We start from the raw sequence: 10,555 nt of genomic DNA on the forward strand, positions 1-10,555 counted from the left end.
TCCAGTACAATGTTGAATAACAGTGCTGAAAGGGGACATCCTTGTCATTTTACAGATCTTAGAGGAAAGACTTTCCATTTTTCTCCATTCAGTATACTACCTGCAGTTCCGCTATATATGGCTTTTATTGTGTTGAGGTATGTTTCTTCACTACCCAATTTTTTGAAGGTTTGTACTATGAAGGGATGCTGAATTTTACCAAATGCTCTTTCAGTATTAATTGAAATGATCATATGATTTTTGTCCTTCATTCTGTTGATACGATGTATCACATAGATTGATTTGTGTACATTGAACCACCGCTGCATCCCTGGGATAAATCCCACTTGGTGGTGATGAACTATCTGCTCAATGTGTTGTTGAATTTGGTTTCCTAGTATTTTGTTGATGGTTTTTGCATCAATGCTCATCAGGATATTGGCCTGTAGGTTTTGTGGTGTTTTTTTGTTTTGTTTTGTTTTTGTTTTTGTTTTTTTCATAGTGTGTTTTGGTGCCTGATTTTGATATCGGGGTAATACTGACCTCATAGAATGGGTTTGGGAGTATTCCCTCCTCCTCTGTTTTTCAGAGTAGTTTGAGCATGATTGGTTTAGTTCTTCTTTAAATGTTTGGTAAAATTCATCAGTGAAACCATTGAGTTCCAGGCTTTGCTTTGCTGGCAGACTTTTTATTATGGTTTTGATTTTGTTACTTGTTATTGGTCTGTTCAGGTTTTGGAATTCTTTCTGATTCAATCTTGGTAGATTGTATGTGTCTAGGAATTTATCCATATCTTCTAGGTTTTCCAATTTGTTGACATATAATTGCTCATAGTAGCCCGTAATGATCCTTCTAATTTCTGCACTATTGATTGTAATGTCTTCTTCTTCATCCACGATTTTATTTATTTTGGTCTTCTCTCTCTTTTTTCCTTAGTATGGCTAAAAGTTTGTCAATTTTATTTATCTTTTCAAAAAACCAACTTTTTGTTTTGTTGATCTTTTGTATTTTTTGATTCAATTTCATTTATTTCTGCTCTAATGTTTATTATTTCTTTTCTTCTCCTAACTATGGATTTGGTTTGTTTGCTCTTGCTTTTGTAGTTCTTTAAAATGTACCATTAGATTTTTTGTTTGAAGCTTTCTTTTTTTGATGTAGGCACTTACAGCTACAAACTTCCCTCTTAGTATTGTTTTTGTCGTGTCCCGTAAAGTTTTGGTATGTTGTGTTTCCGTTATGGTTTATTTCAATAATTTTTTTCAATTTCTTTCTTAATTTCTTCATTGATCCACTGGTTATTTAGGAGCATATAATTTAATTTCCATGTGTTTGCATAGTTTTCAAAATTCCTCTTGCTATTGATTTCTATTTTATTTCATTGTGGTCAGAGAAGCTATTTGATATAATTTCATTTTTTTGAGTCTGATCTTATTTACTTGTTACTCAAAAAATTTTACTTCTGACTGGATTCAGGCTTAGAAGTAGAAGCTCGCAGAGAGGAAAGTCTTCATCTCTTCGCAATTTGTTCTTGGCACTTCTCTTTAGCCTCCTTCATTCCCTTGGCCAAAAGTTTAGCATATTCTTCAGTCTCTTCCTTATTTTTCTTAGCACCCTGCTTCTTCAGAGCAATACATCACCATTTGTGTTGCAAGACACATGAATTAACAAGATGCTGAATCTTGGATGCTTTGGTCCTAGGTTTCTTACCTTCTTTGTTTAAGGGCTTTCTTACAACATACTGGCAGACATCATCTTCTTTAGAGAGGTTGAGAAGTTTGCAGATTCTGCTAGCTCTTTTGGGCCCCAGGCAACGAGGCACCATAGTATCAGTCAGTCCAGAAATATCCTTCTCTCCCCCCTTTTTTTTTTTTTTTTTTTTTTTTTTTACAGTAACCAAGATGAGAACGCTCAGATTGGCATCCACAATGCAACCACAAACTGATTTTCTCTTTCTCTCTCCAGTTATCCTTGGTCTGTAACAGGAATGCCCCTCACTCAGTAGCAAGCAAGCCAACACAGCCACAGGTCAAGACACCCTGCTTCATGGGGAGACCTTGTTTGTCGTTCCCACCACTGATTTGGACCACATAACCCTTTCATTCTTCACCCAGAGCATCAGCAGCAACTTCTGTGGCCATGCACTTCTCAAAAAGTATGAAGTTTGCATTCATCATCCACTTCAATGAGTTTCTGGCAGCAAGTGGCTGGGAAAGAGATGTTCAGCTTCATCTTGAAGCAGCTGAACGCCTCTGAGACGCCACAGAAAATAGCTATAATTTCAATTTTTAAAATGTTTTAAGACTGTTTCATGGCCTAACATAAGGTCTATCCATGAGCATGATCCATGTGGTGAGGAGAAGAATGTGTATTCTGCAGCCATTGGCTGGAATGTCCTGTAAATATCTATTAGGTCCCTTTGGTCTATAGTACAGATTAAATCCAATATTTCCTTGTTGATTTTCTGTCTGGAAGATCTGTCCAATGCTGAAAGTGGGGTGCTGAAATCTCCAACTATTATTGTATTTGGACTTATCTCTCTCTTTAGCTGTATATATCTGGGTGTTGCAGTATTGGGTGCATAGGTGTATATATATTTAAAATTGTTATATTCTCTTGCTGAGGTGACCCCTTATAGTGATGTTCTCTGTCTCTTCATAAAGTTTTTGTTTTGAAATCTATTGTGTCTGATATAAAAATAGCTACTCCTGCTCTTTTTTGGTTTATATTTTAATGCGAACTATGGTATATCTTTTTCCATCCCTTCATTTCAGACTATGTGTGTCTTTATAGGTGAAGTATGTTTGTTTTAGGCAACATATCTTATTTTTTCATCCATTCAGCCACTCTGTGTATTTCAATTGGAGAGTTTAGTTCATTTACATTTGATGTTATTATTGATAAGTAAGGACTTTTGCTCTTTGTTTTCCGGTGGTTTTGTGGTCCTCTCTTCCTTCTTTCCTTCCTTCCTGTATTCCCTTTAGTGAAGGTGATTTTCTCAGGTGGTCTGATTTAATTTCTTGCTTTTTATTTTTAATGTATCCATAGTATGTTTTTTGATTTGAGATTACCATGAAGCTTGCCAATAATATCTTGTAACCCATTATTTTAAAATGATGACAACATAACACTAATTGCATAGTGTGAACAAGAATAATTTGACCTCTTCCTTTCCAATTTGGATGCCTTTGTTTCTTTGCCTTCTCTGATTGCCCTAGCCAGGACTTCCACTACTATGTTGAATAACAGTGCTGAAAGTGGGCATCCTTGTCATTTTCCATTCTCGCTAAAAAAGAAAAAACTAATGAAAACCCTACACTTTAATTTTGTCCTCCTGTTTTTAAGTTTAGTGTGTGTGTGTGTGTGCATGTATGTGTGTGTGTGTGTGTGTGTGTGTATATATATATATATATATATATTTTTTTTTTTTTTTTTTTTTTTTTTTTTTTTTGAGATGGCGTCTTGCTCTGTAGCCCAGGCTGGAGCAGAGTGGTGCAATCTCAGCTCACTGCAACCTCCACCTCCTGGGTCCTGGTTCAAGTAATTCCCCTGCCTCAGCCTCCTGAGTAGCTGGGATTACAGGCACGTGCCACCATGCCCAGCTAATTTTCTTTTTATATTTTTGGTAGAGACGGGGTTTCACCATGTTGGCCAGGCTGGTCTTGAACTCCTGACCTTGTGATCTGCCCACCTCAGCCTCCCAAAGTGCTGGGATTACAGATGTGAGCCAACATGCCTGGCCTATATCTTGTACTATTTATGTCTTTGAAAAGTTTCTGTGGTTATTATTTTTCTTCAGTTCATCATTTAGTCTTTCTACTCAAGATATGAGTTGTTTACACACCTCAATTACAGGGTGATACCATTCTATGTTTTTCTGTGTACTTACTATTACCAGTGAGTTTTGTACCTTCAGATGAATGCTTATTGCTCATTAACAGCCTTATCTTTTAGATTGAAGAACTTTCTTTCGCATTTCTTATAGGGCACATCTCATATTGATGAAATCCCTCAGCCTTTTTTTGGTCTCAGAAGTCTTCGTTTCTCCTTCATGTTTGAAGGACATTTTCACCAGATATACTATTGTAGGGTAAATGTTTTGATCCTTCAGCACTTTAAATGTGTCATGCTACTCTCTCCTGGCCTGTAAGACTTCCACTGGAAAATCTGCTGCCAGATATATTGGAGCTCCATGGTATGTTATTTGTTTATCTTCTCTTGCTGCTTTTAGGATCCTTTCTTTATTCCTGACCTTTGGGAATTTGTTTATTAAATATTTTGAGGTAGTCTTCTCTGGGTTAAATCTGCTTGGTGTTCTATAACCTTCTTGTACTTGAATACTGATCTCTTTCAATAGATTTGGGAAATTCTCTGTTATCCCTTTGAATAATTTTTCTACCCCTGTCTCTCTCTTTACCTCCTCTTTAAGGCCAATAACTTCTAATTTGCCCTTTTAAGGCTACTTTCTAGATCTTGTAGGCATGCCTCATTCTTTTTATTCTTTTTTCTTTTGTCTCCTCTGACTGTGTATTTTCAAATAGCCCATCTTCAAGCTCACTAATTCCTTCTTCTGCTTGATCAATTCTGCTATTAAAAGACCCTGATGCATTCTTCAGCATGCCAGTTGCATTTTTTAGCTCCAGAATTTCTGCTTGACTCTTTTTAAATTATTTTAATCTCTTTGTTAAATTTACCTGATAGGATTTCGAATTCCTTATCTGTGTTATCTTGAATTTCTTTGACTTTCCTCAACACAGTTATTTTGAATTATCTGTTTGAATTATCTGTCCCTGGTGCCTTATTTAGTTTGTTTGGTGAGGTCGTGTTTTCCTAGATGGTCTTGATGCTTTTAGATGTTCATTGGTGTGTAGGCAGTGAAGAGTTAATATCTATCATAGTCTTCACACTCTGGGCTTGTTTGTACCTGTCTTTCTTGGGAAGACTTTCCAGGTGTTCAAAGAGATTTGAGGGTTTTAATCTATATTTTTGGTCTCTGCAGTCATATTTATATTAGGAAGCACTGTAAGCCCAGTAATGCTGTGGTTCTTGTAGCCTCGTAAAGGTACCACCTTAGTGGTCTTGGATACGATTCTGAAGAATTCTCTGGATTACCAGGCAGAGACTTTTGTTCTATTCCCTTACTTTCTCCCAAACAAATGGAATCTCTCTGTTTGTGCTGAGCTGGTTGGAGCTAGTGGAGGAGTGATACAAGTACCTCTGTGACCACCACCATTGAATCTGCTGGGTCAGACCTGAAGGCAGCATGGTACTGAGTCTTGCCCAAGGCCCACAATAACCACTGCATTGCTACCACTGTTGGGTCCAGAGATGCTGTCTGGGAGCCAGGGCCTGGAGTCAGAAACTTTAGGAATCTACCTGGTTCTCTATTCTACTGCAGCTGAGTTGGCACTCAAACCACAGGACAAAGTCCCTCCCACTCTTTCCTCCCCTTTCCACAAGCAGAGAACTCTCTCACCATGGCCACCACCACCTTAGGCCTGTGGTGAGTACTCCCTGGCTTCCACTTAAGTTCACCAAAGGCCTAAGAGTTCTTCAGTCAGTTTATGGTGAATGCCTCCAGGCCTGAGATACTCCTTTCATGGCAGTGGGCTCCCCTCAGGCCCAGGGCAGGTCCAGACATGCCATACCAGAATCACAGCCTAAAATCGGAGACCCCAAACAGGCTCTTGGTGTGTGGCTGAGCTGGCACCTAAGCTGCAAGAGAGCCAAAGTCCTCTTTACTCTTGTTTCCTCTTTTCTCAAACAGAAGGAGTGTCTCCCTGATACAGCTTGTATCTGTGTCCCCACCCAAATTTCATGTCGAGTTGTAATCCCCAATGTTAGAGGTGAGACCTGGTAGGAGGTGACTGGAACATGGGAGTAGGTTCTAATGGTTTAGCACCATCCCCCTAGTGCTGTTCTTGATAGAGTTCTCACGAGAATTGGTTATTTAAAATTGTGTAGCACCTCCCCTCTCTCTCTCTCTTCCTCCTGCTCCAGCCATGTGAGAAGTGCTGGTTCTCCCTTCACCTTTTGCCATTATTTTAAGTTTCCTGAGGCCTCCCCAGAAGCCGAGCAGATGACCAGCATCGTGCTTCCTGTACAACCTGTGGAAATATGAGCCAATTAAACCTCTTTTTCTTTGTAAATTACCCAGTCTCTGGTATTTCTCTATAGCAGTGTAAGAACTAACTAATACAAAAAATTGGTACCAAGGAGTGGGACATTTCTATAAAGATTCCTGAAAATGTGGAAGCAGCTTTGGAACTGCTGCTGGTAATGGGCAGAGGTTAGAAGTGTGGAGGGCTCAGAAGAAGACAGGAGGATGAGGGAGAATTTGAAACTTCCTAGAGACTTGTTAAATTGTTGTGACCGAAATGCTGATAGTGATATGGACAATGAAGACCAGGCTGAGGAGGACTCAGATGGAGATGAGGAACTTATTGAGAACTGGAGCAATGGTCACTTTTGTTATGCTTTGCAAAGAACTTGGAGGCATTGTGCCCCTGCTCTAGGGATCTGTGGAACTTTGAGCTTGAGAGTGATGATTTAGGGTATCTGGCAGAATAAATTTATAAGCAGCAAAGCATTCAAGATGTGACCTGGCTGCTCCTAACTACCTATGTTCAAATGTGTGAGCAAACAAATAATGTAAAACTGGAACTTATATTTAAAAGGGAAGCAGAGCATAAAAGTTTGGAAAATCAGCAGCCTGGCCATGTGGTGGAAAAACAAAGCCATTTTCAGGGGAGGAACTCAAGCAGGTTACAGAAATTTGCATAACTCAAAGGAAAGCAAATACTGGTAACCAAGACAATGGGAAAAAGGCTTCCAAGGAATTTCAGAGTCCTTTGTGGTAGCACTTCTCATCACAGGTCCAGAGACCTAGGAGAGAAGAATAGTTTCATGGGCTAGGCACAGGGGTCTTGTGTACTGTGCAGCCTTGGGACACTGCTCCTTCCATCCCAGCTGCTCCAGCTCCATCCATGGTTGAGAGGGTCCCAGATACAACTTGGACTGCTGCACCAGAGGGTGTAAGCCATAAGCCTTGGCAGTTTCCACATGGTGTTAAGCCTTCAGGTGTGCACAGTACAAGAGTTGAGGCTTAGGAGGCTCCCCCTAGATTTCAGAAGATGTTTGGAAAAGCCTGGGTGTCCAGGCATAAGCCTGGTGCAGAGGCAGAGCCCTCATGGAGAGCCTTTGCTAGGGTAGTGCAGAGGGGAAATGTGGGGTTGGAGCCTCCACACAGAGTCCCCACTAGGGCACTGCATAGTGGAGCTGTGAGAAGAGGGCCATCATCTTCCAGACCCCAGAATAGTAGATCTACTGACAACTTGCACCATGTGCCTGGAAAAGCTGCAGATATTCAATGCCAGCCCATTAGAGCAGCTGTGTGGGCTATACCCTGCAAAGCCTCAGGGGTGGAGCTGCCCAAGGTCTTGGGAGCCCAGCCCTTGCACCACTATACCCTGGATGCAAGACATGGAGTCAAAGGAGATTATTTTGGAGCTTTAAGATTTAATGGCTGCCCTGCTAAGTTTTGGACTTGCATGGAGCTTATAGCCCCCATTTTTTTGGTTGATTTTTGCCTTTCGGAATGGGAGTATTTATCCAATGCCTGTAGCCCCATTGTTTCTTGGGAGTAACTAACTTGTTTTTCATTTTACAGCCTCATAGGCAGAAGGGACTTGCCTTGTCTCAGATGAGACTTTGGACTATGGACTTTTGAGTCAATGCTGAAATGAGTTAAGACTTTGGGGGAATGTCAGGAAGGCATGATTGTATTTTGAAATGTGAGAAGGACATGACATTTTGGAGGGGCCAGGGGCAGAATGACATGGTTTGGATCTGTGTTCCCACCCAAATCTCATGTTGAAATGTAATCCCCAATGTTGGAGGTGAGGCCTGGTGGGAGGTGACTGGAACATTGGAGTGGTTTCTAATGGTGTAGCACCATCTCCCCCAGTGCTGTTCTTGTGATAGAGTTCTCATGAGATCTGGTTGTTTAAAAGTGTGTAGCACGTCTCCCCTCCCCTCTTCCTCCTGCTTTTGCCATGTGAGAAGTGCTGGCTCCCCCTTTGACTTCTGCCATGCTTTTAAGTTTCCTGATGCCTCCCCAGAAGCTGAGCAGATGGCCAGCATCATGCTTCCTGTACAGCCTGCAGAATCATGAGCCAATTAAACCTCTCCTTTATAAACTACCCAGACTCAGTTATTTATAGCAGTGTGAGAATGGACTAATACACTCCCTGTAACCACCACAGCCTGGAACGTGCTGGGTTATGCCTGAAGCCAGCATATTTCTGAGTCTTCCCCAAAGTCCATGGTAAGTATTACCAGGATATCACTACTGATTATTCAGAGCCCAAGAGCTCTTCAGTTAGCAGGTGATTAGTCTTGCCAGGACTGTGTCTTTCCCTTCAAGGCAGCCATTCCCTTCTGGCCCAGGGTGTGTCTAGAAATGTCATCTGGTAGCCAGGGCCTGGAATGGAGGCCTCAGGACTCTGCCCAGTGCCCTTTCCTACTGTGGCTGAGCTCATATCTAAGTTGCAAAACAAAGCCCTCTTTACTCTTTCCTCTCTTCTCTTTAAGCTGAGGGAAGGAGTCTCTCCTGGAGCTGTAAGCTGCCCTGCCTGGTGTTGTGGCCTAGACTGTCATTCAAGTTTATTTAGGATGCTAGAGCAGTTTATCCCATTGTGGTGGGGCTTGCCAGAATTCTGGTTCCAACCACTGGGATGGGTGATTCCCCTCTGGCTAGGGCTGGTATAAATGCTCCCTCTATGGGTGCCAGCTGAGTTGTGCCCAGTGTTGCTTTCTACTGTGAGAGGACAGCACTGAGTTCTAATGTAAGTCCCACAATCACTGCACTCTCCCTTTCCCAAGTACACATATTCTCTTTCCACACCATACTGTCACTGCCAGGAGATGAGAGAGATGTAGTGTCTACAACTGACGACTGCCTTTCTTACCCTCTTCTGGGCCTCTTTCAGTGATATGAAGCTAAAACCAGGTACTGTGATCACTCACCTGATGACTGATTCTTATGAAGGGACTTTTATTGTGTGGATAGTTGTTTAATTTGGTGTTTCTGTGGGGAGGACAATCAATGGAGGCTTCTGTTTAACCATCTTGCTCCTCCTCTTCCTCCTCCTTCTTTTCCTCCTCCTCCTCCTTCTCCTCCTCCGCCTCCTCCTCCTCCTTCTTCTTCTCTTTTGAGATGGAGTTTCACTCTTGTTGCCCAGGCTGGAGTGCAGTGGCACGGTCTCAGCTCATAGCAACCTCCAACTCCCAGGTTCAAGCTTTTCTCTTGCCTCAGACTCCTGAGTAGCTGGGACTACAGGTACGTGTGACCATATCCAGCAAATTTTTGTATTTTTAGTAGAGACGGGGTTTCACCATGTTGGCCAGGCTGGTCTTGAACTCCTGACCTCAAGTGATCCACTTGCCTTGGCCTCCCAAAGTGCTGGAATTACAGGCATGAGCCACTGTGCCCAGCTGTTCTGCCTCCTTCTTACTGGGCTTGTGTTTATTGGGAGGTTTTATGATTTCTGATTCAGTCTTCTTACTAGTTATTGATATGTTAATATTTTCTATTCATGATTCAGTCTTGGTAGGTTGTGTGTTTCTATGAATTTATCTATTTCTAGTTTGTTCAATTTGTTGGTATACAACTGCTCATAGTATATTTTTAACTGTCATTTAAATTTCTTTGGCATCAGTTGTAATGTTCCATTTTTTTCATTTCTGATTTTAGTTATTTGAATCTTCTCTTTTTTTCTTAGTTAATATAGCTAAAAGTTTTTTCTTTCTTTCTTTTTTTTTTTTTTTTTTTTTGGTACAGACAGAGTCTTGCTATGTTGTCCAGGCTGGTCTCAAACTCCTGACCTCAAGCAATCCTCCCACCTTGGCCTCCCAAAGTGCTGGGATTACAGGTGTGTGCCACCATGACTGGCCTAAGGATTTGTCAATTTTGTTGCTCTTGTTAAAACAACTCTTAGTTTCATTGATGCATTCTATTCTCTATTCCCTTTATCTCTGATTAATCTTTATTATTCCCTTCCTTCTGCTAGCTTTGTATTTAGATTGTTATTGTTTTCCTGGTTCCCTGAAGTATAAAGTAAGGTTGTTGATTTGAGATGTTTCTTTTTATAATGTATGTGTTTACACATATAAACTTGACACTTAGCTTTTGCTGCATCCCATAAGTTTTGATGTGTAATATTCTCATGTTCATTTGTCTCAAGGTATTTTCTAATTTCCCTCATGACATCCTTTCTGGCCCATTGACTGTACATGAATGTGTTATTATTTATTAAAATATATTTTAAGCCTTTTTTAAAAGAATGTGTTATTTAAATTCCACATATTTGTGGATTTTCCAGTTTTCATTCTTCTATTCATTTCTGGTTTTATTTCATTGTGATTGGAAGATATATTTTGCATAATTTCAATCTTTTTGAATTCGTTAAGATTTGTTTTGTGGTCTAACGTGAAGTCTTTCCTAGAGAAGGTCCCATGTTCATATTCTGTTCTTTTTGGGTGGACTGTTCTATATGTCTGTTAGGTCCAACAGGTCTAC

At 40.8% G+C, this 10,555-nt stretch overlaps 1 pseudogene; it reads right to left on the bottom strand.

Annotated features, from left to right (window-relative positions):
- Nucleotides 1-1,432: 1,432 nt before the first annotated feature.
- LOC126946282 (40S ribosomal protein S6-like) lies at nucleotides 1,433-2,223 on the bottom strand (annotated as a pseudogene).
- Nucleotides 2,224-10,555: the final 8,332 nt, after the last annotated feature.

This window comes from Macaca thibetana, chromosome X (assembly GCF_024542745.1).
Source record: "Macaca thibetana thibetana isolate TM-01 chromosome X, ASM2454274v1, whole genome shotgun sequence".
In the NCBI taxonomy this organism is placed as follows: Eukaryota; Metazoa; Chordata; class Mammalia; order Primates; family Cercopithecidae; genus Macaca; species Macaca thibetana.